Raw genomic sequence first — 26,038 nt, 5'->3', positions numbered from 1 at the left:
AGAGTTCACTGGCTACTTGCTTGGTGATAGGGGGTATCCATGTTTACCCTATTTGCTTACCCCTTACCCTGACCCTGAACCGGGCCCACAGCAGCGATATAATCTGGCTCATTGCAGGAAAAAAGCCAGAGTTGAAATGACTATCGAAATGCTTAAGGCCCGGTTCCAGTGCCTTAAAAGACTCAGGGTCACCCCAGAAAGGGCATGTGACATTATTGTGGCATGTGTGATTCTTCACAACATTGCCACAATTAGAGGAGAACACTGTCCTTCTGAACCAAACATCAGCAGTGATCCAAACCATGAACATCCTGACCCTCCCACGGACATACAAGATGGAAGAGCAGTCAGAGACACCATATGTCACAATCATTTCCTTTGACCCATCACCTCAACATGTTGAAAGACGAAAAAACAGATTTTTTGTTCAACTGGCTTTATTGGTCGCCTGTATTTCCTGTACACAAAGTATTAATAAGTATATTATTATGTTGTTCAAACACTGAAATAATTCGTCCATCTCTGACCACTTCACCCACCCTTAACTGATGTTCCAGCAGTGAAATCTCAATCTTGGTCTTTTGGATCTGCTGCTTGAAGTGTTCCATTTCCAAGTCACATTTTGTTATTTTCTTGATCAAATAGGTCTTGTACAGCTGCTTTACAGGGAGCTATTGAAACACAGAAAATAGCATTGACATTCATAGTACATGCCTACTTAGGTTGGTTGTAAATCAGTGCTGAACATCTTACTGAGGAAAGGTTTGTTGGAGAAGTGGCTGGACCCTCTTCCTCTTCATTTCCATCATCACTCTGTTAGAGACATAGAAAGTCCATGGTTTTATTATAGTACCACATTTTATTCAATTGTTATATTTTCCATTGTAAGATGTAAACCTCATAAAGTGTCTCTGTTGCTTCCTCCTCTGTTACAGCTGTCAATGTTTCTTCATTATTTTCCTGTAGTAAAGAAATTAACAACATTGCTGTTCTACTGTAAACTCATATAATCTGTGGAGTATTACTCACAACTGCATGTTGGTCTGGCTCAACAGGAGGCTGCATCAGATGCAGTACACCACCACCATCAACTGATAGAATATGAGGTTTATACAGGTCACTTATAACTTACAAGGGACCAAATGGCAATTAACAAACATATACCAATCACCTTACACTTCATTGTCATTATGCTCTCAAAGACAACCAAGACTGAGGGAAGGCAAAATCAGTAGGAAAATAACTTCACTACAAAATAATTCATTATGGTAAAGAGTTTATCAGATGAATGAGTAGCACTGCAAAGGTGACTGTGAAGAAAGGATGTATGCACATCATGTATTATTTTGAATTTACCTCTTATGTAGGCACTTGTGTCTTGCGGGGTTATTGACTCAGAGGATGCCCCCGCAGAGATGCCTTCAGCCACAGGGCGCCCACTGTTTTGGCTGAGGGCCAACTGCTCAGCCTCTGTGAGTGGTGGTGGTGGAGGACCCCCACCTGTTTTTCGGGCCTCCGCTTTTTTTCTGTTGGCTATAACGGGTCACATTTGAGCATACAGAGTAAGCAAATATGTACTTGTAATGTGCTCAGATAATTTCAATAAGTGCTTACAGAAAGAAAATTAATGTAGCCTCTAACTGCAATTGATTTACATGGGACAAACAGACCAAGCACTATGGCTCATAATACAATTACACCTTACCTGTTTGGACTATATTTTTATATTTCATTTTTACTTGCTGCCAGGAACGTTTGGGGCCTGTTGGTTGCACCTGCGCTCACATCACATCACGAAATAAAATGTATAAAATATAAAATAAAATAATATATAATAAAATAACGTGTTAAATGGGTGGAAATCCCTAGATCAATGTTTAAAGTAACACTCACGCATTGACTATGTCGGCTATGTTTTGCCATGCATGCTCCCTTTCTTTTGCAGCTGAGGCTGTGTTACTTTTTTTACGCAAAATTAGCATGTTATCGGCATATGCTGCCATCAGAATTTCGGCCTGAAGCGCTGTGACATACATTGACCGCGCCTTCTTTCCCTCCGTCTCCATGGTGACTCGCTTAATCTGTGCTCCACTAATCAGGGCTTTATGTATCCTCGTGCGCGCGCTTAACTTGGGGTTAAAGCAACTCCGCGTTGATTGAACTAATTGTTATCAGCCTTTCTGAAACCGAATATTCCGAGTTGGACAGTTCGGGGTTACTCAACCCTGAGTATCGTTTTTCACTCTGGGTTTTCTAAACCGGCTTCCTGAAATAGGGCCCTGGTCATTTGGGTTACAGGATTGGCTTTTGTGTTTTAACATTTGAGAAAAACTGTAATCACCAGGTCTGTGCTCTTCACTCATTTAGGCCACAGATCTATTTTATTCAGTTTTCCTTTTCCCTTCATCATAAAACATGTGACATGCTGTCATGCACTTCACAAAAGAAGTTTGTTCTGACGTATTCAGAGTTGTGTATCTAAATACAGGATTCGCTCGCACATCAAAACAGGAAACTCAGTGTTTTAGAGTCTCCACTCAACACACAAGGCAAGGCAAGGCAAGTTTATTTGTATAGCACAATTCAACAACAAGGTGATTCAAAGTGCTTTACAGAGACATTAGAAACAAAAACAAATAAAAGCATGACTTAAAATTGATTAAAACAAGCAAACAAACAAACAAATTTACAAACAAACAAACAAACAAAACAGGATATAAAATCAAAACAGATAAAATCAGAACAGTAGATAAAATCAGTAGTTAAAATGTTAGTTTTGAAATTTAAGCTTAAAAGTGTGGATTTGGTGCTTTATTCAAATGCAGCTGAGAATGGGTGAGTCTTCAACCTGGATTTAAATAAACTGAGTGTTTCAGCTGATCTGAGGCTTTCTGGGAGTTTGTTCCAGATATAAGGAGCATAAAAGCTGAATGCAGCTTCTCCGTGTCTGGTTCTGTCTCTGGGAACTGATAAAAGACCGGATCCAGATGACCTGAGGGATCTGGAAGGTTCATACTGGGTCAGGAGGTCACTGATGTATTTTGGTCCTAAACCATTCAGAGCTTTATAGGCCAGCATCAGAACTTTAAAGTCTATCCTCTGACGGACAGGCAGCCAGTGTAAAGACCTCAGAGCTGGACTGATGTGGTCCACTTTTTTGGTCTTAGTGAGGACTCGAGCAGAAGAGTTCTGAATGAGCTGTAGTTGTCTGACTGATTTTTTAGGTAGACCTGTAAAGATGCTGTTACAGTAATCAAGCCTACTAAAGATGAATGCATGGACTAGTTTTTCCAGGTCCTGTTGAGACATCAGCTCTTTTATCCTTGAAATATTCTTGAGGTGATATTAAGCTGACTTTGTTATTGTCTTAATGTGTTTTTCTAAGTTTAGGTCTGCATCCATCACTACACCCAAATTTCTCGCCTGGTTTGTGGTTTTTAGATGTATAGATTGAAGTTCTCTGGTGACCTGTAATCGTTTTTCTTTGGCGCCAAAGACTATTACCTCAGTTTTGTTTTTGTTTAGCTGGAGAAAATTGTGGCACAACCAGTCATTAATTTCTTCAATGCATTTATCAAGAGCCTGTACAGGGCCTTGGTCTCCTGGTAACATTGTGATATATATTTGTGTGTCATCTGCATAGCTATGATAGTTTATTTTGTTGTTCTTTATAATCTGTGCCAGTGGGAGCATGTAAATGTTAAACAGAAGGGGTCCCAAGATGGAACCTTGGGGAACTCCACATGTGATACTTGTCTGCTCAGATGTGAAGTTACCTATTGATACAAAGTATTTCCTGTTTTCTAAGTATGTTTTGAACCAGTTTAGTACAGTTCCTGAAAGGCCTGCCCAGTTCTCCAGTCGTTTGAGTAATATGTTGTGGTCAACTGTATCAAATGCTGCACTGAGATCCAGTAAAACTAAGACTGACACAACAAACTCCAACACATCTCATTCACTCGTGCTAGAATTCAGTCACTTTTCATTAATCTAAAACCGATCAACTAATTTGCATATCAGCTATTAACCCACTAAGTTGACAGGACAACAGAAATGCATGTTCAAAATAGTATCACAAAAAACAATTTCCCTCATACAGTAAAGAACTTGTGCTGCACCAATCAAGCAGGAAGCTTCTCCCAATTTACTATATTAACAACTAAATTTATTGTCTGATCACTGGTTGGTCAAATCAGAATCTTTTTTCCCACAAAAGTTAACCTGTTGTCCTGCAACCTGGAGAGTCAATTTTTTGCATTGGCTAAATTCAGTATTTGATAACAAGTGTCTGCTAAATTGACACCATTTTAACACTGATGAAAGATAACAAGCTGATTTTCATTGCATGTGTGTTTGTGTTATTAGGCAGGTTTAATGCATGTCTGTGGAGCTGCATCTCCAGCAGAGCATGTTCTTACAGCTGCCTTTCCTACACACTTCTCTACTATTATTTGATCATTTCTTAACTAATGTGCTATGAGTCCACTGGTCTTTGCATCACGCTAAGTGATTTGGACAAGGTGATAAACAGACTCACACGCTTAAGATGTTGTCTAATCTTCATGAGTTATTTTGTGTTTGTATTAGTAGGGTTAATACATTTTCTGTTTTTATGTATCCTTTCATGTACCTTCTCCCTTTTTTTTTCTGAAACAAGACTCCGTTCACTCCAAATTTTGTTTCAGAAACATCTAAATGAAAAACTCTGTCATAGTCAGGCACAGCTAAACCCCAAATGCTTGCAGGTTACCATCGGCAACCACACTGAGTGTTGTCAACCCCTTCTACAAATGCCCTCTTTTAATGTGTAACACTTTGTGTATGATTTTTATCTCTGGTGCATATTATCTGTATGTGTCGTGTCACTTTCCATTTTTCTAGCAGTACACTTGCATACCTCAGTGCTTGTCTTCCTCCCCCTTTTGTGGTGGTCTGGACACTGTGTCAATCCTCCACTTCCAGGCAGTCGCTTGTCTCCCTGGATTCCTTAACCTAATTTGATTCCCCACACTAAAACAGCAGCCTCAGTCCTCTTCTGCTCCTTTTCTTCTCTCCCACTTTTCAGTCCAATGGCAGTCAGTTTTTTTCAGCTTTGTCCCGTGTCTCTCTTTGTCCCACTGTCTCTTTTATTGCCATCTCACTCCAAACATGGCAAATGTCAAGCTCAGACAGTCTTCTCAAAAGTCCTTCACACACAGTGAGGTTGCAGCTTGCTGGAAACGCATCTCCATCCATCCAATCTAGATGGTGGTTCTTCTCTTTCTGATGCTGTTTGCCCACAGCGCTGCTGGACCTCTCTGCTCAGAACTCTGGTATTGTCTCTTAGACTCCTGTCCCCTGTTGATGTTCCTGCTCGTGCTTCTGAAACTGCACTCGGTGTCTTCAGGGAGAGATTAGTTTCCTTGGAGCTTGCTTGTTCAGGATGAGGACGGGGAGCTGCAAAACAATTCAGCCAAAAAATTCTGGCTGGGTGTTTTCTATTTTTTCTAATGATTTCAACCTATAATTTTCTTCCGACTGCTGCCCGTGGAGGATTGATCCAGGTCCGTTCCCCACCTGTAAACGACAGACTGAGAGACTTTCATTATTATCATCAACTGCTTAATCAACACACATCTCTCTCTCTCTCTCTCTCTGTTTTTGTGAACCGTCCTTTCTTAAAAGCAGAAAATAAGATTGTAGTTGTTCTTGGTTGATCAACACAAAACCTTTTTCCTATAATTATTTTTCATCTACAATGTAAATTTTGTCTCTTTTTCACTCTTTTTTTTTTTTTTTTTTTTTTTAAATAGCTGGTGACCTGCAGAATCACCGCTCTCACAATCAAAGGCAATCACTTTTACACAGCGCACAAAAACACTGTGACGTCAGACACATTCACACTCACTTTTTCATCTGCGTAAATAAATCACATGCCTGATGATATGTGCCATGGTGATCCATAAATATGATCACCAGTTTATTTAACTATTTTTCAACCCAACAAAACAAATAAACAAAAACATAATGCTGATGCTATGAACACTCTACACACAAGTCAAGATGCAGGAAAACTGCTCACGGAAACGCTGCACACTCCAGTTATCACAGTTATCATAGTTCTGTTTGTGTGAATTATCTGCTTTCATTATTAATACCAGTTTATAGGTTGTTATCCTTTTTATTATTAGTTTGAATGCGTTAAAATTAAGTTGTAATTTAGCCTTTTGTTTATTTCACTTTATTCCTCTTGCATTTATATCTATTCAGTCGGGTCTGTTTCCAACCCTTTTTTAAACTACTTCAAACTACTGTGATCTCTAATTTTCACTGGGTGAGGGATTATTATGTTCTTCCTAGTCTGAACTGCTCTCTTCACCTGAACTGCTATCCTATTCTGAGTTACTATCTTCTTTGTTTCTTACAGTCACGTAGAAAATGTCCCTCTTTTCCACACCCCCAGCATGTAGTGTTAAAGTCACTGTTTGGTGTATGTGTGTAGCCTCTACCTCTTGCTCTTCCACTATGCATTCCTCTCTCTTTCTTTTGGATTAGTCCTGCTCCGGCTTGCTGTTTTTCTAGACATTTCTCATCAGGCGTTAATTTTACTTGTTTATCCCCCATTTTCAAAGATTTTGCTGGGCCGTCGCTGGCACACTTGACTTCAGAGTGGTTTACTGATACGGCCTTCGACTTCACCCTAACGGTGAAGCGGTATCAGTTTTATGAGATGAAACTCAACCGTTCTCCTTTGTCACCAGCATGCGAGCCTCAGCAAAGAAAACAAAAATGGAAGTAGTTCAGCAGCGTATTGTGCTGTAAAATCAACTTACTTCCAGACACATACACACACATAGACATTTGCATGCTAATTTGTCACGAGATAATTTCAGCTACCTCTAAAACTGGTCAAAACACGGTTCCTTTTGGCGAACTTAAACCTAATTTGTCACGAGATAATTTCAGCTACCTCTAAAACTGGTCAAAACACGGTTCCTTTTGGCGAACTTAAACCTAATTTGTCACGAGATAATTTCAGCTACCTCTAAAACTGGTCAAAACACGGTTCCTTTTGGCGAACTTAAACCTCTTTTTTTTTTTTTATTTATTTTTATCACATTTCTTTAAACTTTTGCGGCCGTCTTTATATACCAAATAGTGTTTCTCACCCCCGATGTCCCACTGATGGTTCGGATCACCAGACTGAATCCCAGCGCCGTGGACCTGGTCACCGGCCCAGACTCGAATTCACGCTCTGGGACTCTCTCCTCGTCTAAGAGGGCTGTGCACAGACGTCGGTGCCGGCTCCCCACGGCGTCAGGAATCAGTGCTGGATCCTGGAACAGAGTCACAGATAACAGTTCTGATATATTCTGCTCCGGCTCGAAGGACCAAGTAAATGTTAGGGAAAATATTCTAAAACACTTCTTCAGTAAAGACTCAGAGAAGAGAAACACACAGAAGTTCTTGCTAGCAAGGGCAGTCTCAGAGACTCGCGCTGAGCTTTGCCCTGGTCTTTATTTTTATACGCGTGTGTGTGTGTGTGTGTGTGTGTGTGTGTGTGTGTGTGTGTGTGTGTGTGTGTGTGTGTGTGTGTGTGTGTGTGTGTGTGTGTGTGTGTTCAGAGTGTGACCCCATAAACAACTTCCCTTAACCTGCTGGTCTGGAAAATCCAACAGTTCATCTATATGTAAAGAAGCACTTAAACTAAAACAGACATAGCTACGTTAATCCTGCCGTAAAACAATAAGACAAGGTACGAACTCTCATGCTCCCAGGGTGTGGGGGTGCATTCCTGGAGTGCACACCAAGCCTGCAGCCTGTTAGAGATCACACACAATTAATTATATGCCTCTAAGTATACATGGTTGAATATTTCCTAATACAAATAACTACATGCAGTATTCTACCATATGCAAACTTATATTTGCATATGGTAGTCAGTATAATCTTTTATATTTGCATATCTTATAAAAGATTATACTGACTACTAAATACAATTTCCTCTTGACAGTGCATTAACCCTTTAGAGCCGATCGGAGCGGGAACGCTCTGTTATGCGTAACTATTTTTAAATCCCGGTAGCACTGCAACAACGTAAGCTAGCGCAAAAATTTTTTTTGCATATGAAACCGGAGGAGTTGTACTTACATATTGTGCCATCAGCTTGTCCTAGGTCATGGTTTCCTTCCACATAAAGCTTTGCAAAAACTGCATAAAAAGCGCTTGCAGGAACAAAAACATAATATTCCAGAAACACGCTTTGCCGATCCGATCAGCTGTTCAAAACACTTCCTACGTTGGAATAGACGTCAGCGCGAACTTTTGCATTTCCGCCATTACCTGGCCGAAACCGGAAGTGACGTCATTTTCGCGGAAATGTAGTCTTTTTTGCGATCAGGGCCTCAGGGCCTATACTGCTCTTTTTAAAAGTTATCTTTGACTTTATGACTTTCTGTGTCGTTTCTGGGATGCTTAGGACTCATATTGCACTGCTGGAAATAGTTTATTTTGATGCATATGCTGCTTTTTTGCAAATTTGCAGTATAATATTTATTTTCGTTTTTCCTGCAGTGTATAAAAATTGGTGTATTTCAAAAATAAAACTATGAAGACACTCAAAATAAATTTCCTGTGGTGGGAAACTATTTTGTTTTTGTATTTACAGTTTTGAGGGATAAGCCTCTTAAATTTCTCTAACTACAAATATATGTTAAAAAATCAAAAACGATTTTCAATTTTTTTGTAGTTTATTGCACTTTTTTGCAATTTATGTAATTACTATGCACTTAAAGAATACATATTATTAAAATCTGGGCTATAATGGTTGTATTGATGTATAGCAACTTGAAATGCTCCCAAAAATGGCTCCACAGCATGTAAAAATATAATATAAGCTCTGGCGGACTTGGTTCTATGGTAGGTCTTAAAGGGTTAAAGTTATATAAAAATGTAACAGTGCAAATGCAAATTCCTCGCTGACAGTTTAACCAAAAGGCGTTTCCAGTGGAAACTGGCCGACACATCCTGAGCATAACCATGTATAATATCCACTAAACTTCAGAAGAGGTTATACAGTCGTGGCCAAAAGGTTTGAGAATTGCATAAATATTGGAACCTGGAGAAGTTGCTGCTTAAGTTTTTATAATAGCATTTTGCCTGCACTCCAGAATGTTATGAGGAGTGATCAGATGAACTGCATCGTCCTTCTTTGCCATGAAAATGAACTTAATCCCCAAAAAGCCTTACCACTGCATTTCATTGCTGTCATCAAAGGACCTGCTGAGACCATTTCAGTGATCGTCTTCTTAACTCAGGTGAGAATGTTGGCGAGCACGAGGCTGGAGATCATCATGGCTGTATCCCGATTCAGGTTCTGCAGCTTTAAAGTCCTCAAGGGCCGCGTACTCAAAGACCGCTAAGGCCGAAGTGCGAGGCTCGTAGGCTCGTGAAATGGGACGTCTAGCCTCCGTCGCGCTGCCCAGGTTGCCTAGCAACCATGATACTAACAGCTGGAAACGTTTCATACAGCTGTGTTTGACAGAAATGAAGGAGAACAGATTTAGTTCATTTGTTTCTACATGAGCTCTGTGTGATTTGATGAGTATCTGAGGCTGAGACCACAGGACTGTGAAACATGATTGTTGGGCTTCATTTCTGTGCTGAACAGTTGTTTAAGATTAGCTGTAAATAACAATTAGCTGATGTTGTTCATGAGACTAAAATCATGTCACTTTGGTAATGTAAATATAATATGGCCAATATTATAGTTATCATATTAATCACTTCACTCACAGACAAGTATCTGTGACAGTGTGTATACAGATGTATCATATATAAGAGACAAATATTGTTCATTTAATATGTTGGTACTAAATGTGGCTCAGTGCTTACATATATGTGTAAAAAGCAAATGTACGAGCTGTGATAACTGTCTGATAGAATGAAGAGTAGACTGATATATGAAATATTCCTTTATTGGGTGAGAAAATCAGACCATGTCATAACTGCTTTAAGTCACACAGAATAGATATCAGAGCCTTAAACAGGCTGACTTCTGCTAAATGGGTCAAACTGGGCAGAAAGTCTACAAACACATAACATCCTTATAGAATATGATGTAACACTATAGATCAACTTAGCTCAGAATATATAAAGCATATAAACAGTTACAGCAATATGATGCAACAAACACAGCAGCTACTGATCCAAAATACTCAAAGCTTCATAGAACTGAAACCAACATTTATTTTTAGCTCCATCCTGCTGCTGATACATACTTTAGGTTTCTGAACATTAAACTTGTTGCTGCCTTTCACAGTGTGTAACTTGAAGGCCCTGAGTACTTTCTCCCACACTGAAAACACTGGGATGATCACATTATTTGAACATTACCTAATAAGACTGATTCAGGACAGACAGTTATGTTAAAGTTTTCTAGCAGTCCTTCACAAACAGGGAACAGTCTGTCTATTCTCTCCATCTGTCAGCTGCTGCTGGCTGTTCCTCCTCCTCTTCCTCACACACTGCTGAGTTTGTCCTGGTGGATCATCAGGGGTGCAAAGCCTCACAGATGATGTGCAGCAGTGGGTCCCTCAGTCTGTCCTCACTCTGGACACTTGCAGTCGTCACACATGGAAATCAAATGTGTGATAAGCTGCAGGATTCAAACACAAGTGTAACTTATAAACACATGTTCATACTTTTATTCCACAATCAGAGAGAAAGAAACAGAGAGAGAGTGCAGGACAGACAGGTGACAGTCTCAGGTGTACACACTGCTACACAACAGCACCAGATAAGCAGGATTTAGTGTTTGTGTTATTACGAGTGTAAACAAGAAGAGTTCCAGATGGTGCAGTGGACACATGTGTGACTGCTGTGATTAAAGCATCTTTCTTTCAGCTTAACGAGTGAACCGTCAGCTCGTTCAAACACACGTTAAAGTCCGTTTGGCTCGACACCACCGAACAGAGGCAGCAATATAACACAGCTAACATTAACAGTGCAGTGAATCCTGCTTGTGCCGTGATATTCAGGACTGCAAACCGAGCAGCATCACTGACTTTCAGCTTGTTGTGTTTGTGGATATATGACTGACTTTAATTATCCACAAAATCATCACATTCTCTGTCAGATTAAGGTCGACTATTGAACGGCGTATATTTTAAAGGCTTTAAAACCAAGTTAACGCTGAAAGTACAAACATCACTAATGTCACATAACTCTGACGACAAGGCATAGCTATGGCTATGAAATGCTCTTTGTGTATCACTTCTTCATTATGAAAGATGTCATTAATGCACTAGTAATGTCTCATCTGGAGTATTGTTCAATCATTTGGTCAGCAGCTAAGATCTTAACAGACTTCAGTTAGTCCAGAATAAGGCGTCCAGATTAGTGTGAAGATGTTCTTACTATACTAATATTGATAAAATGCATAATAAACTTTCTTGGCTTCCTGTACAGGCTAAAATATTCTATGGCTTACTTGTAGTTCTAAAGAAAGCAATTCTGTTAAACACACCACATTTATTCTGCTCAGCTGCAGTATCCAGATGAAATACAGTGGGGCAAAAAAGTATTTAGTCAGCCACCGATTGTGCAAGTTCCCCCACCTAAAATGATGACAGAGGTCAGTAATTTGCACCAGAGGTACACTTCAACTGTGAGAGACAGAATGTGAAAAAAAAAATCCATGAATTCACATGGTAGGATTTGCAAAGAATTTATTCGTAAATCAGGGTGGAAAATAAGTATTTGGTCAATAACAAAAATACAACTCAGTACTTTGTAACATAACCTTTGTTGGCAATAACAGAGGTCAAACGTTTACTATAGGTCTTTACCAGGTTTGCACACACAGTAGCTGGTATTTTGGCCCATTCCTCCATGCAGATCTTCTCGAGAGCAGTGATGTTTTGGGGCTGTCGCCGAGCAACACGGACTTTCAACTCCCGCCACAGATTTTCTATGGGGTTGAGGTCTGGAGACTGGCTAGGCCACTCCAGGACTTTCAAATGCTTCTTACGGAGCCACTCCTTTGTTGCCCGGGCGGTGTGTTTTGGATCATTGTCATGTTGCAAGACCCAGCCTCGTTTCATCTTCAAAGTTCTCACTGATGGAAGGAGGTTTTGGCTCAAAATCTCACGATACATGGCCCCATTCATTCTGTCCTTAACACGGCTCAGTCGTCCTGTCCCCTTGGCAGAAAAACAGCCCCATAGCATGATGTTTCCACCCCCATGCTTCACAGTAGGTATGGTGTTCTTGGGATGCAACTCAGTATTCTTCTTCCTCCAAACACGACGAGTTGAGTTTATATCAAAAAGTTCTACTTTGGTTTCATCTGACCACATGACATTCTCCCAATCCTCTGCTGTATCATCCATGTGCTCTCTGGCAAACTTCAGACGGGCCTGGACATGCACTGGCTTCAGCAGCGGAATGGATTTTCCTTGTTTGAGGTGACCAAATACTTATTATCCACCCTGATTTACGAATAAATTCTTTACAAATCCTACCATGTGGATTCATGGATTTTTTTTTTTTCACATTCTGTCTCTCACAGTTGAAGTGTACCTCTGGTGCAAATTACTGACCTCTGTCATCATTTTAAGTGGAGGAACTTGCACAATCGGTGGCTGACTAAATACTTTTTTGCCCCACTGTACATCATCATATTACACAGTTTTCAACAAACTGCAATTTAGTAAATGCTCGAGTTAAAAGTAACGTTTTGTAAAACTGTTACATTTAGAGCAACTTTTAAGTGGAAGAAGTTGCCTTAAAAAATTAGAGAATTATTCAAAACTTCAATGAACACTTAAAAGCCGATTTAATTCAATTCAATTCAATTTTATTTATATAGCGCCAAATCACAACAAAAGTCGCCTCAAGGCGCTTCATAGATACAGAGAGAAACCCAACAGTCATATGACCCCCTATGAGCAAGCACTTTGGCGACAGTGGGAAGGAAAAGTGTGAGGAGCAGGATTTTGAATTCAATTCTGGATTTAACAGGAAGCCAATGAAGGGAAGCCAAAACAGGAGAAATATGCTCTCTCTTTCTAGTCCCTGTCAGGACTCTTGCTGCAGCATTTTGGATTAGCTGAAAGCTTTTTAGCGAGTTTTTTGGACATCCTGATAATAATGAATTACAGTAGTCCAGCCTGGAAGTAATAAATGCATGAACTAGTTTTTCAGCGTCACTCTGAGACAGGATATTTCTAATTTTAGAGATGTTGCACAAATGGAAGAAAGCAGTCTTACATATTTGTTTAACATGTGCGTTGAAGGACATGTCCTGGTCAAAAATGACTCCAAGGTTCCTCACAGTGTTACTGGAGGCCAAGGTAATGCCATCCAGAGTAAGAATCTGGTTAGATACCATATTTCTAAGATTTTCAGGGCCGAGTACAATAACCTCAGTTTTATCTGAATTAAGAAGCAGAAAGTTAGCGGCCATCCAGGTCTTTATGTCTTTAAGACATTCCTGCAGTTTAACTCATTGGTGTGTGTTATCTGGCTTCATGGACAGATAGAGCTGGGTGTCATCAGCATAGCAGTGAAAATGTATGCTATGTCTTCTAATTATGCTGCCAAAGGGAAGCATGTATAATGTAAACAGAATTGGTCCTAGCACTGAACCCTGTGGAACTCCATAATTAACCTCAGTGTGTGAAGAGGACTCTCCATTTATATGCACAAATTGGAGTCTATTAGATAGATATGATACAAACCACTGCAGCGCAGTACCTGTAATACCTACAGCATGTTCTAATCGCTCTAATAGGATATTATGGTCAACAGTATCGAATGCTGCGCTAAGGTCTAGCAGGACAAGCACAGAGATGTCCAGAGACAGCTGGCTCTGAGCCAAACACATCGAGGCGCTGCGGAGGAGCCGGATGGAGCAGCACAAGTGTGTCAACGGCAACGAGCCGTGATCCGAGGCAAATGACATGACTTGTTTGCTTTTTTCCCCATTTGATATCTAAACAGTTTGTAATAAAGATGTCCACTGTCAGAGGCCATGAGAAGATCATTTGTAACCTTCACTAAAGCTGTTTCTGTGCTGTGCTGAGCTCTGAAACCTGACTGAAATTCTTCAAATAAACCATTCCTCTGCAGATGATCTGTTAGCTGTTTGACAACTACTCTTTCAAGGATTTTTGATATGAAAGGAAGGTTGGAGATTGGCCTATAATTAGCTAAGACTGCTGGGTCTAGAGATGGCTTTTTGCGTAAAGGTTTAACTACAGCCAGCTTGAAGGCCTGTGGTACATAGCCGATTATTAGAGATAGGTTGATCATATTTAAGATCGAAGAGTTAATTAATGGCAGGACTTCTTTGAGCAGTTTTGTAGGAATGGGGTCTTACACAGAAACTCTGTGTAAGGCCCAGGTGGACGATAGATGATAACAAGTAAGACTGGTTTCTGAGTTTCACAGCTGGGGTGGACAATGTTAAGCATCAGGCTTTCAAATGAATTAAAAGTCTGTCTTGGTCTTTCATTAATTAATAGGCTGGTGTGAAAAATTGCTGCCACACCGCCCCCTCGGCCTGTGCTTCGAGATTTCTGGTAGTTAGAATGACTCGGGGGTGTTGATTCATTTAAACTAACATAATCATCCTGCTGCAACCAGGTTTCTGTAAGGCAGAGTAAATCAATTTGTTGATCAATTATTAAGTCATGTACTAACAGAGACTTGGAGGAGAGAGACCTAATATTTAATAATCCACATTTCACTGTTTTACTCTTTGGTTCAGATGTGGATACTGTATTGTTCTTTCTTTGTGATTGTTTATGTTTAAGTTGTTTGTTGCTGGTTTTTAGTTTGTTTTTTATCTATATACATTTACAGAGCTTTTAGTTGTTGTAAATATTGTAAGACATGATTTGTTTTTGAAAGTTGTGTAATGTGCCTCAATGTTATTGATATTATTATTATTATTATTGATTGCTTATATTTGAACAATTGTGAAACCTCACTGTGGATGTAAGAGTGAAATTATGTGGATATCTTGAATCCACTTTATTGTGTAATATTTTATGTGAGTATTTGACGGAAGACGAGCAACATCTGTTGTGGAAGCTAACGGGGTTCCTTTAGAATAAAAAACATAGGATTTATTATCACTGAATAATTATGTATAAATCTATAGAAATTACAGAAATATGTAATAGGAACCAACAAAATAACCTAAATTATAAAATTGTGTGTGTGTGTGTGTGTGTGTGTGTATGTACAATCAGGAGGGATGGGCATGATTTTAGTGTTTGAACAGTCATGAATTATCTAATTAACAGCAGGTTGGATGTAATGTGTTAGAACTACCAGCAGGTGGGGATAAGAGACCTTTAAGGTGTTTGGTGCCACGCTCCACCTTCAGGTTTAAAACTAGTGTTAATGGAGTTTGAAGGTTGAGTTTGTTCCACGACTGCATTTCACTCACTGCCTCTGTTTGTATCTCTGTCACTGCAGGACCAACATGGAGCCAGAAGTCAGCGCTCTCAGGAGGCCGACAAACCTCACAGAAGAAAGGGAGAGAAAAAACACACCTGTGACGAGTGTGGGAAGGGTTTTACTCTGAAGGCTAAACTAAAACAGCATCAGGTCATCCACACTGGAGAGAGACCGTTCAGCTGTGACTTGTGTGGAAAGTCTTTTTCCTTGAAGGGTTCCCTAAAAAAACACCAACTCATCCACAGTGGAGTTAAAGCGTACAGCTGTGATCAGTGTGGCAGAGCTTTTACTCGCAGTAGCAGCTTACAGAGGCATCTAGTTACCCACTCTGGAATTAAGCCATACAGCTGTGACGAGTGCGGGAAGGGTTTTACTGAGAGGGCTAAACTAAAACAGCATCAGGTCATCCACACTGGAGAGAGACCGTTCAGCTGTGACTTGTGTGGAAAGTCTTTTTCCTTGAAGGGTTCCCTAAAACAACACCAACTCATCCACAGTGGAGTTAAAGCGTACAGCTGTGATCAGTGTGGCAGAGCTTTTACTTACAGTAGAAGCTTACAGAAGCATCTAGTTACCCACTCTGGAATTAAGGCATACAGCTGTGACATCTGTGGAAAAACTTTCAGCCGGAGAGAGAGCCGAAATACACACCTACGCATTCACACAAGACATGATGTGTACTGCTGTGAACAGTGTGGCAAACAGTTTTCAACAGACGCACACTTACAACAACACATGTTTACCCACACTGAGGAGAGACCTTATCAATGTGACCTGTGTGAGAAGACTTTTAAATCTCCACATGACCTGAGACAACACCAACAGATCCACACCAGAAAGAGACTCTACAAGTGCAGCTACTGTGAGGTATGTATTTATATTGTTATCTTGTCATTTTAGCCTGACTGTTTGGAACAACTCTGCTCATTAAACTGTGTTAGCATGTTAGCAATTCTACTGCATGGAAAAGCAGCTCTGAGTGATTATTCAGATTTTCCTTTCAGTTATGATTTTAGTATTACTGTAGTATTATGGTGGTAGTATTGTAGTTATTGCAGCCCAGTAAACTGAGTGTGTTAACTGAAACAGTCAAATGTTGCATGTTAGCATGTCTCTGATTGGATAATGACGTTAGGGCGGGAGGAGAAGAGCGCCTAGTTCACGACTATAGCTAACGAGCCAGCACGAGAGAGAAGACGGGAGAAGAAAACGTTGAACTTTCAGCAACTACGTTGTTAGGACAAATTACAAACATACGATTTCAAGTGTTTTTTGAGGATCTGTGTTTGTTCGTCAGAAAGTCTGCACGGTAAGTTCAATATCTTGGCGACGTTTTTTCGAGATAAAAGCACCAGTTGATATTTAGACCAAGGCTCATAACCTAGCGCTAGCATGCTAGTTCAGCTGAAAAGCACAGGCAAACTTTAGAAATACTAAAAATGATCATCTGCGTCTTTTGTAAAAAGGTATTGGTCACATTAAGAGGCTATGTACTACATTGCAGAGTGCATAAGAATGAGCCTTGTTGTATTTTTAAATGTGTTGGCGCCAATTGCAGCCAAACATTCACCATGTACTCTGCTTTCAAGGGGCATTTTTATCGTGTGCACAATGCACCTGCACTTCAAGCTACTCCTAAAGCTCTTGTTGCAGATTTAAAATGTGCAGTTTCATTATGTGCCCGCCATTTTCAAACAGTGAAAGAGCTAGTGTCTCACTTAAATGATCATATTGCAGGGGGCAGGTCTGTGTCATGTCCAGTAAGTGGTTGTAAGCATATGTTTACAAAAAAGTCATCATTTACTTCTCACATGTGTAGGAAGCATAAAGCTTGTTCCCCAGATGGTATTGATGACATGTACAAGGAATCTCGTCCTCAGCCCCCAAATGACAGTACAGAATATTCAGAAAACACACATGAAACCATGGCATCTGCTAGTTCAGCCAGTGATATGCCAGAGAAGGATAGTCATTCTTATCTCAGAAACATGTGTCTCTTTTACCTTAACCAGCTACTCAGCTACTTTGAAGAGAAGGAGGAGTCCATGCTTCTCTGTGTTGAAGATACATGTCTGGCAGATGAGGTACAACTGGAGCAAGTGCCTCTGACACCCACTATTATCATGTGTGGTAAGTCTGTTTCATAGCTCTCTCTCTCTCTTTTTTTTTTAAGTGCATTTTTTATAGAATGTCATGGTAAATGGTAAATGGTAAATGGCCTGTATTTATATAGCGCTTTACTAGTCCCTAAGGACCCCAAAGCGCTTTACATATCCAGTCATCCACCCATTCACACACACATTCACACACTGGTGATGGCAAGCTACATTGTAGCCACAGCCACCCTGGGGCGCACTGACAGAGGCGAGGCTGCCGGACACTGGCGCCACCGGGCCCTCTGACCACCACCAGTAGGCAACGGGTGAAGTATCTTGCCCAAGGACACAACGACCGAGACTGTCCAAGCCGGGGCTCGAACCGGCAACCTTCCGATTACAAGGCAAACTCCCAACTCTTGAGCCACGATCGCCCCATAATGTCATGTGACTGCCGTGTTTATTGATATAACCTGTTAAATAATTTCTTCACAGGACAGTCCTGCTATTCCTCAAGAAGATACATGCTGAGTGTTGATCGGCACCTCGTCAGCACAAACATATCCTCCTTCATTTCTGCACTGTGAATCATGTTCGGGAGCTACTACAATTTCAACATCCATTATCCATCTGAGCTGGCTTCCACTTTAGAGTTTCTTCAGAGGTGAACAAATATGGCTTTGTTATTTCTCATAACTGAGACTCTGGGATCTGGAGTCTGGCTTTGATGTGGTTCGAGTCCAGGTCTGGCTCTGAGTCTCGGTCGGCTTTGGAGCCGGTTTCAGTTGTTTTTTCTGTTTTTTGTTGTTGTTTTTTTTGTTTGTTTGGTTTTTTTAAATACATTAACAGTCTGAATCTGGGTCCAAGCCTGGCCGAGACTCAGGGCTAGACCAAGCGTCAACTGACGTCTGACTACCTATAACCTTTGCTTTGGATTTTAACAATGCTAAAGTGTGACATATCACTGCAGAAGACACTCGTGAAGGGTGCCAATACTTTTGACCATGCATTGTTCACTTCCCCACAGCATTTTGGTTATACTTTGTCTTGAACGTGGTCATGGCCATGACTGTATATATATGTATATACTTAATTTTTACTTACTTTGTATGTGTATTTTAACTGATCAATTATAAAAATGCTTAATAAACTTTTATATGATTGTTATTCTACAGGTGTTTCTTCTCCATAAACCCAGAAAAAGGAACCAAAGTAGAGAACAAAAACTCAAAGCGTCGTCTCAGTGTGAACCCTCGAGTCCTCACCCTGATTCAGGATCTCGCGATCCTGAATCACGAGTGGGGCTAAGCCTAAATCTTGACTCTCTGTGGACTGTTAGTTTTACTTTGTTAATTTTGTTCCACAATGTGTACTGGAACCTTTTACTGGTCGAATGCATGAAGCCAATTCATGAAGATGTTCTTTCTTTGTAGGAATGTTCTTTATTTACATAAGAAAAGAAAAAACAACAACATGCTGCTACTGCAGTGTTTCTAGACCATATGTGTAGGTTTGTTTCACCACGTGGTTTTGCTGATGTTTTCTGACCAGGGCCATGGTTGTGGTGACAGCAGGGTGCGTGTTGCGTTGCACGGTGATTATGATCATTTTTGGCACAATATGTGTTTTTTGTTTTAAAGTCTTAACAGGTTATTGAACTTTTTCTGGTGGAGGGTCTAACAAATGCTTGTTTCATGAACATGGTTCTTGCTTTGCAGGAATGTTCCACAGCTTTTATAGCCTATATTTTGATTGAATTGTGTAGTTGCTGTGTGCCTTGCATATTGTGTTAGTTGGAAAAATGGATCCATTTGCTGTCATTTTGCTAATGTGGCTGCAAAATAAATTTCCCAAAAGTGATATTTTCCTCTCTTGTGTTTTCTCATGTGTATTTTTGCATGTTTGGGTGTAGGCGTAGCAGTAAGAAATTTGCTGGGTTATGGTTAAAATTTTACATTAAAACATATAATATTCAGCATAGATTTTATGTATAATTTACAGAGCAGCTCCATTTAATATGCACAGTTTCACCGTAGTTCTACCATTTTAAATTAGTTCTTTGTACGATATTTCCCTGTTAATTTTGCAGTTTATGGATCCACAAAAAGCATTTATTACTTGTAAAAGATACAGGAAATAGTGTATTTATATATCACATCTATGTGTGAAATTAACTTCTTTTTCCTGTAGATTTAACAGTTTTAATCTGAGATTCATTCACTGTAAATCAATTTACAAGTTGCATCTGTAAAGCGTTTTTACAGGAAGTCCCTGGTAACCCCAGCTGCCAGGGTTTTCCTGTAAAAACAGCACGTTTTTTTTTACAGTGCAGAGGGTCCCGGACGGCGGCCGGGAGATGCTGAACAATCAGTTACTGGTGGATACGGGAGCGACGTCACATATCTTTACGAAGCTCGAGAGTTTTAAGACTTTTGATGATACATTTCGACCCGAGGCTCATTGTGTAGAGTTGGCTGACGGAAGGCGGAGCAGAGGAGCTGCAAAGCGGCGAGGAGATGCTGAGATAAGTATGATTGACAGTAAAGGACGAAGTCACAAGGTAACATTGAAACAAGCACTCTACATTCCATCGTTTCCACAGGACATTTTTTCAGTAAAAGCAGCTACTAGTAACGGAGCCACTGTGGTTTTCAAACACGGGGACAGTTTTCTTAAACATGTTGATGGAACAAAATTCCCTATATGTGAACATGAGAGACTGTTCTACGGTGGCCCTGAGAGGCCAAACGCACTGCAACTTCAGAAAACACTTGCAAAAAGAAAAATGCTGCAAAAAGGAAAACGCTGCAAAAAGAAAGACGCTGCACTGCAACTTCAAGAAAAACGCTGCGCTGCAAAAAGAAAAATGCTACAAAAAGAAAGACGCTGCACTGCAACCTCAAGAAAAACGCTGCGCTGCGAAAAGAAAAGCGCTGCAAAAGCACACGAAGCACAACGGAAATAGGAAAAAAGACAACGGAAATGTTCCTGGGGAGACAATAACCCGACGGACCAGTTGCGCGAACCAAAACATTTTGAATGACACGGTTAGCACCCATTTAGCTCCTAGCATTTCTCAACAGCTCTGCCTCCTTTTTGACTACCGGGACATTTAAACAATGGATAATCCGTATCCGCAACAAAGTTTTTCTTTTCTCCTCAACAGAGAGCGTTCCCCGATTGAACAACAGCACCGTCAAATAAGAAGAATGGTGCCTAATGACAGAGTTAATAATACAGACTTTGTAATATGTCACGTGAAGATTCATCAGCCAGATGAAGTGTTTACTGGCAACTGACAGTGATAGCGGACATCATCATCACTATGCCAACAATCCTCTCCACACAGACAAGCATAAACACACTCGATTATCACTAAATCAAATGTAACACACGTTTGTGATGACGCTAATTCAGTTTACAATACGGTTCACTAGCTCAGTCAGCAGGTGGCGGTATCGTTGTACACTAGGGAGTAAACTGCCATTAAACGAACAGAAGAAGAAGAAAACCCCTGCACATGCGCGGTACGGATCGGGTAGTGACAAGCATGTTTTGGTTCGTGCAACTGGTCCGTCGGGTTATTGTCTCCCCAGGAACATTTCCGTTGTCTTTTTTCCTATTTCCGTTGTGCTTCGTGTGCTTTTGCAGCGCTTTTCTTTTCGCAGCGCAGCGTTTTTCTTGAGGTTGCAGTGCAGCGTCTTTCTTTTTGTAGCATTTTTCTTTTTGCAGCGCAGCGTTTTTCTTGAAGTTGCAGTGCAGCGTCTTTCTTTTTGCAGCGTTTTCCTTTTTGCAGCATTTTTCTTTTTGCAAGTGTTTTCTGAAGTTGCAGTGCGTTTGGCCTCTCAGGGCCACCGTACTGTTCTTTATAAATACTGTGCAAGAGTTTGAGGAGAAATGTAATGGATGTTTTGATATGCAAACGTGGCATGAAATCCTAGGACACTGTAATTATGAGGATGTTCAAAATTTGCAAAATGTCGTCGATGGAATGGACATTAAGGGTAAAATCAACAAAAATATGCAATGTGAAGCCTGTATACAAGGGAAGTTTATCCAAACTAGGAACCGAGAACCCGATGAAAAGGCCAGGACAGCATTAGAGTGGGTACATACGGATTTAGCTGGTCCGATTACGCCGAACTCTAAAGAAGGGTGTAAGTACGTTTTGTCGTTTGTTGATGATTATTCAGGTGCAACATTTGTATATAATCTGAAATACAAAAGTGATACAACTCAGGCAACTGAAAGATTCATTGCAGAGGTGGCATTGTATGGGAAAATCAAGTGCATTCGTTCTGATAATGGAACTGAATTTACAAGTAGACAGTTCAGAGATTTGTTAAGTAGACACGGCATTAGGCAGGAAACTTTGGCGCCATATTCGCCTCATCAAAATGGAACAGCAGAGAGGAACTGGCGTACACTTTTTGACATGGCGAGATGCATGTTAGTTGAGAGCGAATTGCCAAAGTCTTTATGGCCATATGCAGTACAAACCGCGGGAGTGATTCGGAACCGGTGTTTTAACAAACGCACAGGTCAGACAGCGTATAAGATGTTAACTGGAAAAAGACCTGATCTTTCTAGAATGAAGAAATTCGGATCATTGTGCTATGCTTATAAACAAAATAGGGGAAAACTGGATCCAAGATGCGACAAAGGTGTTTTCTTGGGATATGACAAAAACAGTCCAGCATATTTGATCTATTTCCCAAAAACTGGGAAAGTTGAAAAGCACAGATTGATAAAAATACTAAATCCCGTGCCAATGGATCAGCAAACACAGAGTGATCAGATGTGTGAAGATGAGGTTTATGAATCCAGAAAAGATGGTGGGTCCGAACAGACGAAGGATGAGGATGTTCAGGATGGTAGTGAAAGCAGTCAAACTGAGTCTGAAGTTAAAACTGATGATAAAGTAGATGCTGGAGCTACACGTTATCCATCCAGAATTAGAAAGAGACCTGATTATTTGAGTGACTATATCACGGATGTGAAAGAGTGTGAAAATGAACAGATGCAAACTAGTGTCGATTATTGCTACAGATTGTTGTGTGAAATACCCACATCATTTAGCGAAGCTATTGTGTCAAGCAAGTCAAAAGAATGGGAAAGAGCGATGAATGAAGAAATTCAATCCCTTAAGGAGAATGACACGTTTACTTTAACCACCTTACCAGAGGGAAAGAAAGCAGTGGGGGGTAAATGGGTTTATGCTGTTAAAAAGAACTCAGACGGATCAGACAGATATAAAGCTCGATTTGTGGCTAAAGGTTTTAGTCAAACGAAAGGAGTTGATTATGAGGAGACTTTTTCACCGACTGCTAATTTATCGAGTGTGAGAGTTTTGATGCAGAAAGTGGTTCAGGATGATATGTTGGTTCACCAGATGGATGTAAAAACCGCCTATCTACATGCACCAATAAATGAAGAAATATATATACAACAACCAGAAGGTTTTGAGATAGAATCAAGTGAGACTAATAAACTGGTGTACAGACTAAAGAAATCACTTTATGGGCTGAAGCAATCGGGTCGTAACTGGAATCAAACCTTACATGATTATTTAAGCAGTTGTGGATTTAGACAAAATATTGCTGATCATTGTGTGTATTCAAAAGTCACTGAAAGTGAAAAAGTAATCATCATAGTGTGGGTGGATGATTTACTCATTGCAGCTAATAATGAAAATGTGCTTTCAGGTGTGAAAGAAATGCTCTCTTCTAAATTCCAAATGAAAGATCTGGGGAAACTTAACCATTTTCTAGGAATAGATTTTCTTCAAGAAAAAGAATGTGTCACAATGTCACAGAAAGTATATATTGAGAACATTTTAAAGAGATTTAACATGCAAAGCTGTAAGCCACGGTTAACACCTTGTGAACAGAAATGGACTCATTCTGATAAATTTGAGACATTACCAGATGTGAGGAGATATCGTGAAGCGGTAGGATGTCTTATCTATCTGAGCCATTGTACGCGACCTGATTTAAGCTATGTTGTCAGCAAACTGTCACAACATTTCAATGCGCCAACTGTTGATGATTGGACAGCAGTGAAACATGTTTTGAGGTATTTAAAAGGTAGTCGAGGGAGAGAACTGTGTTTTAGGAAATGTTCAAGTGGAAAACTGGGTCTACAAGCATACAGTGATGCAGATTGGGCATCCGATGTTTCTGATAGACGCAGTATGACAGGTTATTGTGTAAGCCTAAATGAAAATGGTCCTTTGATATCATGGAAAATGTCAGATTCTGATATCATTTTATGCCATGTTATACCCCGAATTAAAGATTGTGAATTACTATGTAGTTTTAGTTTGCATTATTCTCCTGAATTAGAAGAAGCTGATAACTATTACATTAGTTAAACTGATTTGCATTACATTGAAATTGATGACTTGTTGTGAGTGAATGATATTGTTTTATGATGCATTATACTGCTGAGTTATAAGAAATACTGTTCGCAGAAGGTTATTGTCTAATCTGTCTGAGTAGAAGAGAACAGAGTGTGCTGGAGTTTTCTGCCCCGTTTCAGCAGGAGCAGATAAACAGGGAGCCAAGGTCGTAGCTCAGGCGCTGTGTGAGAGAGAGCATGTGAATGTTTAGGCTTTGTATGATAACCAGAGGCTATAAGAGTTTGAGCAATGCTCCACCATTTTGAGATTTTGAGGCTGTCTGCATCAGTGTCCATCTCCCACGCGTGTGATCATTAAATCATCGTTTGACTCAACCCGACCGGACCAGTGTTGTTATTGTGGGTTTTCTCTTGTTTCCATCCCCAATATTTTTGAACCTTAACAGCTTGGGGGCTCGTCCTGTGGTATTGGGGTGGAATTTAAAAGTTTGGACGGTCCGAGGTTGTCGAACGGACAGGCACGAGCCAGTGGTCTGATGTGAGTGGACAAAAGCCGGCTTATCTAAAGGTAAGGCACTACCTGTTGAATTATTTCCAAAATGTGCCAAATTGGATATGACTAAATTAAAGTCTACTCACTGAAATTACTGGTAGAGTGTTTGTTTTGATTTTGATGAGAATCACCGTGTGTTATGCAGTTAAAGTTGCTTAAGAATGTTTAATGAAGTTGAAGAAATATGAAACTGTTCTGGAGGAAACAGATATAATGTTGGGTTTGAGTCCCTGGATATTGAGCTGAAGGCTCAGGTAGTTTGGTAGGGAAATTAGGACAGAAACTGTTCTGGAGGAAACAGATACTGTTTAATTGGTCGTAAAAAAGTTATCTTTCTTCGGTGAGACCCGTTATGGTATTGTTATAGGACGGCACTGGAAGATGCTAAGAAGCACATAGCCCGGGGGTTATGCCCCCTCCTGGACGTGGACGCGCGGCTTTGACCTGTCGGCGAACAGGGTTAGTTCAGTTTGGCTTATCTGTGGGGTTCAGGGCATCCTGAAATAAGCTAGGAGTTACCGAGTCTTCTCATCGTTTAAAACGGTGTCATGTGCTTGTTTGGACACAGTTAAATTGAGTTAGGGACTTTAGAACTCAGGCCATAGGCTGTTCTGGAGGAAACAGATACTGGTTAATTGATTACAAAAAAGTGAAGCTTTCTTCGGTTGGACCCGTTAACTTAAATTTGTCGAAATTTGTTAGGTGCTGAATCTGTCAGGCCTGTCAGTGGTTGTAAATATAAGACGTCTTTGTAATATAAAATAATAGAGTTTTGTCTGAGCTTTGTGTGACCCTGTGTGTGACGACAGCGCACTGCAGCGCTGCGAGCTATTTTTAGACTGTGTGTGAACATGCAAATGAGCGGCGACGCGCACAGAGGACTTTTTTTTAAATTTTATTTTATTTAACCTTTATTTAACCAGGAATGTCCCGTTGAGATCAAAGACCTCTTTTTCAAGGGAGTCCTGGCCAAGAGGCAGCACATTTCAAGACAAATACATACGAACAAACAAAGTTAAAATTACACAAAACAATTACACATTATTGAGGCAGTCTGTAGGCCTTTGAGTTTAGTTTTAAAAACATTTAAAGACAACAATTCAGTTAGTTTCCAGTCTTTCTGTAACATGTTCCATGAAAAAGGCGCAGAGTGGACAAAGGCTTTCTTACCCAGCTCTGTGCGGACAAGGGGAACAGACAACAGCAGCTGATCATTTGAGCGCAAGGAGTAAGAACCACTATTTGTCCTTGTGACCAAAGTACAAATATAAGGAGGCAGCAATCCAAGCATAGCTTTGTAAATAAAAGTGTACCAATGCCCCTGTCTTCTAATGGCCAAAGAAGGCCATTTTACTCTTAAGTACAAATCACAGTGATGGGTCAGGTATTTACAGTTGGTAATAAACCTCAAGGAAGCATGATACATCGTGTCCAACATTAGAAGACATGAAGAAGAAGCGTTCATATATTGCTTTTTAGCGTGTTTTTGAGTTTTATAATTTTGATTTGCAAACAATGATACATGCCTGTAAGTAAAACGCTGATTTTGCTGATTATGTTACTAGAAATAAGGTTTTGA

At 40.2% G+C, this 26,038-nt stretch overlaps 1 long non-coding RNA gene and 1 pseudogene across 2 annotated transcripts in view; one reads left to right on the top strand and one right to left on the bottom strand.

Annotated features, from left to right (window-relative positions):
* LOC145425145 (NACHT, LRR and PYD domains-containing protein 12-like) overlaps positions 1-26,038 on the bottom strand; it is a 363,340-nt pseudogene that overhangs the window by 127,792 nt on the left and 209,510 nt on the right. The gene's annotated exons all lie outside the window — the stretch shown is intronic.
* LOC113012183 (uncharacterized) lies at positions 16,592-18,711 on the top strand. Its single transcript, XR_013906908.1, has 3 exons — positions 16,592-16,759; positions 17,463-17,580; positions 18,042-18,711. It is a non-coding gene; the product is annotated as an uncharacterized LOC113012183 (long non-coding RNA).

The sequence above is a fragment of the Astatotilapia calliptera genome, chromosome 3 (genome assembly GCF_964374335.1).
Source record: "Astatotilapia calliptera chromosome 3, fAstCal68.1, whole genome shotgun sequence".
Classification (NCBI taxonomy): Eukaryota; Metazoa; Chordata; class Actinopteri; order Cichliformes; family Cichlidae; genus Astatotilapia; species Astatotilapia calliptera.
The sequence above is the reverse complement of the archived record's forward strand: the minus strand, read 5'-3'. Positions and strand labels throughout refer to the sequence as shown.